Raw genomic sequence first — 7,389 nt, 5'->3', positions numbered from 1 at the left:
TAAATACTCTAGGAGATTACTTTAGGAGGAATTTTCGTAAATGCATTTTTTTTAAAGTGGGTTTTTAAAATATCTTCCTTCACTTTTATTTCTTGAAACAGGGTCTCAGTAAAGTAGTTCAGGCTGGCCTTGAAGCCATGCTCTAGTACAGTCTGTGCTCAAACTCACAGCGACCCTCCTGCCTCCAAACCCTGAGTGCCAGGGATGCACCACCATTCCTGGATTTTGATATCTTCCTTCTCACATAGCAAGTGATACCAGCGTTGCAATTAACAGTACTTACAAATTCAAAGAAATATCAAGGAAATCACATTTCAGTTAGCATATGGGTGTGGCGGAAATCATGACAGTGGAAGGTAAATACCTTACATTTGGAAACATTTTCCTTAGAAGACAAGTTACAAGTTCAAATCAGAAACTCATACTTCAATTGTGGGACAATTACCCAGAACATAGAGCTTATCATATTTTCACAAACCGACTTATTTAATTCAAATATCTTACCAGTTTTCAAAATTAATGCTTATTGTAATTTCACAGACGAAGCCAGGACTGAACCATTTCTGAAAGCAGCACACGTGGTCACTGTCAGTCACCAGACACCAAAGGAGTCTTAACCCACTCTTCTGTGCCTTCCGTCTGCTAGGATATGTTTATTTTTCCCCACACATATAACAGCATCAAGATTAAATATTCTATGAACATCTTAGTCATCTAAACAATCATCTTGGAATCCTTTTACAATTTATTTCTACCCGGCTCTTGATTTTGCTTTTTATTTTCAAGCAGAGGTGGGTGAGATATAGGAAAATAAAGGATATTGAAATGGTTGATTTTTTTTTTTTCTTTTAGGTAACAAAACTAGTGGCAGCCTACCGTAGGAGGAAGTCTATAGTCAGGGTGAAACAGGTTAACATTTCCTATTTGTTATAGAAAGGTCCTCTGTTCTTTAACTCACTTCCCCAATAAATATTTGTGCAGTACATGAGCTGCTGGGTCAGTCCCTCTGGCACCACATCCAATTCAGAAAGATTGGATTTTTTTTTTCATTGTTGGAGAGGTGAATTCAGGACCTTATGCATGCTAGACAAGCACTCTATCACTAAGCTGCACCCCTGGCCTCTGGAGCTTTTAAAAATATAATCAGGGTTGGGCTGGGGACTTAACTCAGTGGCCCCATACCTGCCCCACAAGTGCAAGGTCCTGAGTTTGATCTGCAATACCACAAAAAATATTTTTTTTATTAAAAATTAAGGTTCTGAGCCAGGTGTAGTGCAGCCTGTCTGAAGCTCTAGCACTCTGAGAGACTGAGGCAAGAGGATCACAAGTTTGAGCATAGCCTGGGCAACTTAATGATTTAGTGAGATCCTGTCTCAAATAAAAAATAAAAGAAGGGCTGGAAATGTAGCCTAGCAGTAAGGCCCTAGGTTTACTCTCAAAAACAGACAACAAAAGATTCAGCCAGTTATAGTGGTGTGTGCCTATAATAGCAGCTACCAGGAAGATTGCAATTTGGAGGCCAGCCTGAGCAACTTTAGTGATATTGCCTGGAAATAAAAGTTTATAAAGGGCTTGGTGTGTAGCTCAGTGATAGAGTAATTGCCTAGCACACATAAGGCCCAGGGTTTAATTCCTAGCACCATATCTCCCACCTCTAAAAAAACAGGAGGCTGAGGTAAGAAGACAGTGTATTTGAGACTAGCCTAGACAACACAAGACCCCATCTCAGACAAATGTTTAAGTTCATATTTAATGGCTTTGTGATACCCCTGCAAACTTTTACTTTTAAGTCTCCCATACAACTTTCCTTGAGGCAGAGGTTTTGAGGGCTAGAAACAATCTTCCATGCATCAGGAAATCACCAGATGACAGGGCCACCCCTTAGGACACATATTTTAAAATTAGGCTTTTAAATTTTTATTTTAAGTATAACTTAGAGGGCACAGTTTTCATTGTCAGACAAAGCCCTTCTGTGTGATGTGGGAAGTAGAGAGGAAAACAACAAGCCAAAGCGTACTTTCCCTCTCTCGACAGTCGCCACAGAATCCTGCTGCGATCCCTGGTGAGTGAAGGAGGACGGCCTCATACACCAAGCAGGAGATCAGCTGTCCAGTGGATTCCCCAGAGGACACAGCTGGGTGTCCTCTCGTGCAACTGAGAGTTGCAAGCTTAAGCTTCCAGAGCTTTTGGACAACCTGCCATAAATTGAGGTTCTTATAATTCCTTTCCTAAGCTCGTTTAATTTGCTGGAAAGATTTGCAGAACATGGGAAACACTTTATTTGTGATTAACGTTTATTAATAAATGATGCAGATGAACAGCCAGAGGCAAAGATGTGCAGGTGAGGCTCTCAAGGGTCTTCTATCTGTCTCAAGCTGGGTTGGGCCACCCTACCCCTCTTACACGGATATATGCACTGGGCCAGAAGCTCACCCAACTCTATCTTCTTGGGGATTTATGAAGCTTCGTGTTGTAGGCATGATTCATTACTGTACATCATTAGCTACTGGTGACCGATTCAGCCTTCCTGGATGTCGGGGAGGAGGTGACTGAAAGGCTCACTCTCTAAGCCAGTGGTGGTGAAACTATGAACAAAATGTGTTCATGTATTAGAACTGTTTGTTCTAAACTAAAACCTCAGGCTTAATTACAGTGCTGGCACTTTGCAATAATTAAGTGGGTTTTGGGTTGCAGTTTGGCACTTGGTCTCTAAAAGGCTTACCAACACTGCCTTAAGTACGACTCGATCTTCCTGTGACCAGCCCTCATCTGGAGGCCCCCAGCCACCAGTCCTCTTGTGGTGTACGAAAGACACCTATCACTTTGGAAATTCCAAGGACTACTCCGGGAAGGATATAGGACTCTATTAGAGATCACAGGTACACCATGCTGTGAGGTTTCCATGGACCATGCTCTTTCCCCAAATGCCAGGAAATGGCATAATGGAAACCAGAATTCTGATCTCTTTGTTGATCAAAGAGTGTCTGTGTCTTGTTCTAACTTTTACATAAAGACACAGAGGTGGGCAGAACCAAACTGTATATATTTGTTTTTTACCCAGTTAACTTATTTTGGGGTCTTTTTTTGATTCCAAAATTGTGCTACCCTGCTAGACAGTCTTATTGCCTGAATTATCACTGTGAACATGGTGTGTACCCTAATAGTTTGATGTTGTTATATGAAATAATTCCCTTTGGTCTCTTAAAAAGTCTGTAAAGCAGTAAATTTTGAAGGGACTTAAATATATTTAATAGTGGTTAAAGTGGTAAGTCATGTGCCCTTTTTTAAAAATCAAGAGTGTGTTTTTATATTAATGGCTATAAATGATGAAAGGCTGAGAGGAACCATTGAATTCCTTATCTGCTTTTAGATGGACCAAAGACTAGAACCCCCTTAACAGATACTCAGTTGGTTATCCTTCTGGGAAACTGGAGAGAATGGACAAAAATGGCTATTTCCAGACTGAGGTAAGAGATGGGTGATGTTGCTAAGGTCCAGGGCAGGATGTAGGACCTGAAAGCTCAGGGCGCTGAAGTAAGAGCTTAGTGACAAGACCACATTGTGCAAATGTAGCAGTAGGCTGGGCACCCATCATTTCAGGAAAGATGATGTGCAGCCAGGCACTGGCACACAACTGCCACCCCAGCATCTGGGAGGTTGAGGCAGGAGGATCACAAGCCTGGGTAACTCAGCATCTTAGCAAGGCCTTGTCTCAAAATAAATGAAAAACAATTTTTTAGGGGTTGGGGAGGTAGCTCAGGGCAAAGTTCCTTCAGACGTTCTGTCACCTTCCCACAATCGTAATCTGTGTGTGTGGTGAGAACACTGGAGATTTAATCTTTCCAATACTCAGTATATCTCACAGTGTTGTTAACTATAGTCACCATGCTGTATATTTATTCTCCAAAAATCATTCATCGTATAACTGGGAGTTTGCACCCTTTGACAAACATCTATTTCACCCACAGGCCCTGTGGCCCCTTGTAACATCTGTTCTGTTTCTATGGATTTCAATTTAATAGATTCCACATAAAAGTGAAACCATTCAGGGCCTTTTTCCCTGTTGTTTGGCTTATTTCACATACCATATCTTCTAGGTTTATCTATACTGCTGCAAACGATAAGTTGTTCCTCCTCTCCCACCCCCGCTCCTCTTCTTTTTTGTGGTTCTGGGACTGAACCCAGGAACTTTCACAGGCTGGACAAATGCTCAACCACTGAGTTATACACCGGCCCTCGGATTTCCTTTCTTTCAAGGCTGAATAGCATCGTGCACGTGCACGAGTGCGTGCATGTGTGTGTGTGTGTGTGTGTGTGTGTGTGACCTATTTCTACCCATCAGTGTCACTTAGGCTATTCCCACATCTTGGCCATGGTGAATAAGGCTGCAGTGAACATAAGGAGCTAACATGTCTTTAAGATGCTGATTTCATTTTCTTTGGGTACACACTCAGAAGAGGAATGGCGGTGACACATGGTAGTTCTATTACTGAAAATAATAGTTGTTTAACCAATTATCACCTGATTATTGAAAACATGTTAGGCTTCAACATTAAAATAATCTTTAACTCTTAAAAATTACCTTCTTAAGTAACTAAAAGCCTATCAATACAAAACATGAGATTATCTTGATAAAACAAAACCTTTGTTAGTCAAGTTTTTTTTGGTTTTTCTTGGTACTGGGGATTAAACTCGGGTCCTTGCGCTTGCAAGGCAGGTGGCAGAACTGCTGAGCTAAATCCCCAGCCCTGTTAGTCAAGTTTTTGAAAGTTTAACCAATAGCATTTTGATATCTTAAGAAAATCTTATTGCCCTAGACATAAAAATCTTTAACTTTTTATAGTAGTCAATTTAATTATATATGACAATAATTTCTTGAAAACTTTTGTTGGGATGGGGCACAATAAGGCTGGGGAAAACTGGAAGAGCCACCCCTCAATGAGAGCAAGTGAGGGCTGAATGATCCTGGCAGGGAGGGGTTTTGTCCAGTAGTTGCTCAGGCCTAAAGGTCACCATATAGGAAACATTTTTATTTTATTTTATTTTATTGTAGAATTATGTTAGAGTTTTAACTCTGAGTTATCGCAATGGCAAGTCCCCGATGTGCAGACTTCCACCTACTCCACACCTGCCTTTCTCTTTGCAGTCCTGTTCCATCCCCAACATCTTCCTTGCCCAGGCACTTCACCCCCTACCGGCGACCTCAGCCCGGACTCGGACACGACTACTTTTTATGAACTACGTTTGATCGGGCTGGCCACCCCTCCTCACTCCACCTCTGCCCTACAATCCCTCCTCCTCGGTACCTTCAGCCACTCCTTCCCGCTCTCCGTCCCACGGCATCCTCACTCACCACAAGCAACACCACCCAGTCCCCTACTTCTCCACCGCACACCTGCGCTCCCTCTGTTCCCCCAGCCCCCAAACAGGACTGAGTTAACACCCACTGGTCTGCCTGCTCTTCCTTCCCCAGCTTACCCAGGGGAGAGAGAGAAGCAAGACTCGGAAAAGAAAGCAAAATCCTCTCCTGGCCTCGTCTATTTATATATCAACAACTTGTTTGGAAGAAAATGTAATGCTTAAGATCAGAGTTCAAAGACCAAATGATAGATTGCAGCCCAGTGCTGGCTACAGACTGGTTTCTCCATATAAAATCAGCTGTGATGCCCTGCCAGGCAGGAAGGAGAATCTTAAAAACCAAAACCAAATTATAAATTCTGACTAACTGACAAATGTACCTTTTGTCTTCAGTCTAAAATAATATTTGATTGGTGTTTAGTTTCCAGATGTTTAACTGATGTATTTAAAACATTTTCTACATTGTAAATTCTTGAATTATCATTATAGGATTAACTCGCCCTTCTCTCTACTTTCTGCTTACAGACTTCTGATAATAACTATAACACAAGATTATGCTACTATTGTAAAGCGCTTTTATTCCTTCTTATTCTAATTTCAAGAGATCTCTGTTATTTGGCCTCCAAAACTTTAGGCTCATCTCAATTAAAAGAGATGTTATAATTCGTTGGCCAAGTATATTTGAGTGCACTCTAGTTTCATAGATTGTCTTACATTTGTCTGTGTCTGCCCAATTTTTTGTTTGCATTTGTCCAATTGTATTTTTGATAAATGTTATTAAAGGTATGGCTTCCTTTTCTCCCAGGTTGCTAGATGATCAAAGTGATGTCAAAGATTAATTTTGATTGTAATGCATATTGCTGTCTACATTTAATAACTCAAAAAAATATATATATATTTTATTGGTAACAAATAAATTATTAATTGCTACAATCTGGTTTTACAGGTTACATAAAAAATTTTCAAGATAATTAAATGCAAACTTTTATATTTAGATAGACTTCCATTGGTGAATAAGGAAGCAGCTACTCATAAAAATTTATCCTGGTCGTTGTTCACTAATGGAAGCCCCAGTAATCTCCATAGCCTTACGGGAAGACACACCCCCAATAAATATTATTTAAATATGTTGTTATAAAATGTTTATATTGGTTATCATCAAAAGGATAAGTTCTAAATATGTCATTGTGATATGTTTATATTGGTCATCTTCAAAATACAAAATTTTCCGTGAAAAAAAAAAGTGTTATTAAAAAAAGATCCTTTTGGTACCAAGCTACATTATAGGATATAAGGTTTCACATAATTGTAATAATTATTACTACTTTTCTGGTGTACAAAATGTGTTCATGCTTTCTGACTATACAGATCTTCAAGCATACTGTTTATGGCAATAACCTCTTTTTGATCCACGTATTTGCCCTTCTCTTCTGCTCCACCTACTCATGATTACAGGTACATTTATAGGCCCATACGCTTTCCTTAGATGACATCCTATCAAAAGGTAATAATGTAAGTAAGAGTTTCCTGCAGTTTTTAATGTGTTTTTAGAGGAAGGTGAATACATTTAATTTAGTACTTTATACTAAGATACATATCTAAGTTTGTTACAAAGCTAATAACATCATGATTGTCATACTAAAATATGATGATGATGATGATGATGATGACGTGTGGTTCCTGAGTCAAAGTTTTTCTGCTAGTATTCTACAGGAAATCAACTAATAGAACAACCATGGTTGATAAAAATAACAGTCCTCTAGTTATATTTTAGATTCCACAATGCTTGCTATCCAGATAAAATTGTAATAGTTAAGTTCACTGCTCCTACTGTACTACTAATGTCACTGATTTGATAAGATTGGCTAAGGATTTGTCAATTTTGTTTATTCTTTCCAAAAACCAACTTTTGGCTACATTGATTGTTTGTATCATTCTTTTAGTCTCCATTGCATTGATTTCTGCTCTGATCTTTATAATTTCTTCCCTTGTATGAGCTTTGGGTTTGTCCTGCTCTTCTTTTTCTAGAAG

At 39.5% G+C, this 7,389-nt stretch overlaps 1 long non-coding RNA gene across 1 annotated transcript; it reads left to right on the top strand.

The window, feature by feature from the left end:
- The first annotated feature begins 2,039 nt into the window (after window positions 1-2,039).
- Window positions 2,040-6,807, top strand: LOC104861655. Its single transcript, XR_002025310.1, has 3 exons — window positions 2,040-2,341; window positions 3,371-3,467; window positions 6,727-6,807. It is a non-coding gene; the product is annotated as an uncharacterized LOC104861655 (long non-coding RNA).
- The last annotated feature ends 582 nt before the right edge of the window (window positions 6,808-7,389 follow it).

Source organism: Fukomys damarensis, unplaced genomic scaffold (genome assembly GCF_012274545.1).
Source record: "Fukomys damarensis isolate Sample0158 unplaced genomic scaffold, DMR_v1.0_HiC HiC_scaffold_37, whole genome shotgun sequence".
NCBI classification, from domain to species: Eukaryota; Metazoa; Chordata; class Mammalia; order Rodentia; family Bathyergidae; genus Fukomys; species Fukomys damarensis.
Note: the sequence above shows the minus strand (reverse complement) of the source record. Positions and strands in the feature narration are given on the sequence as shown.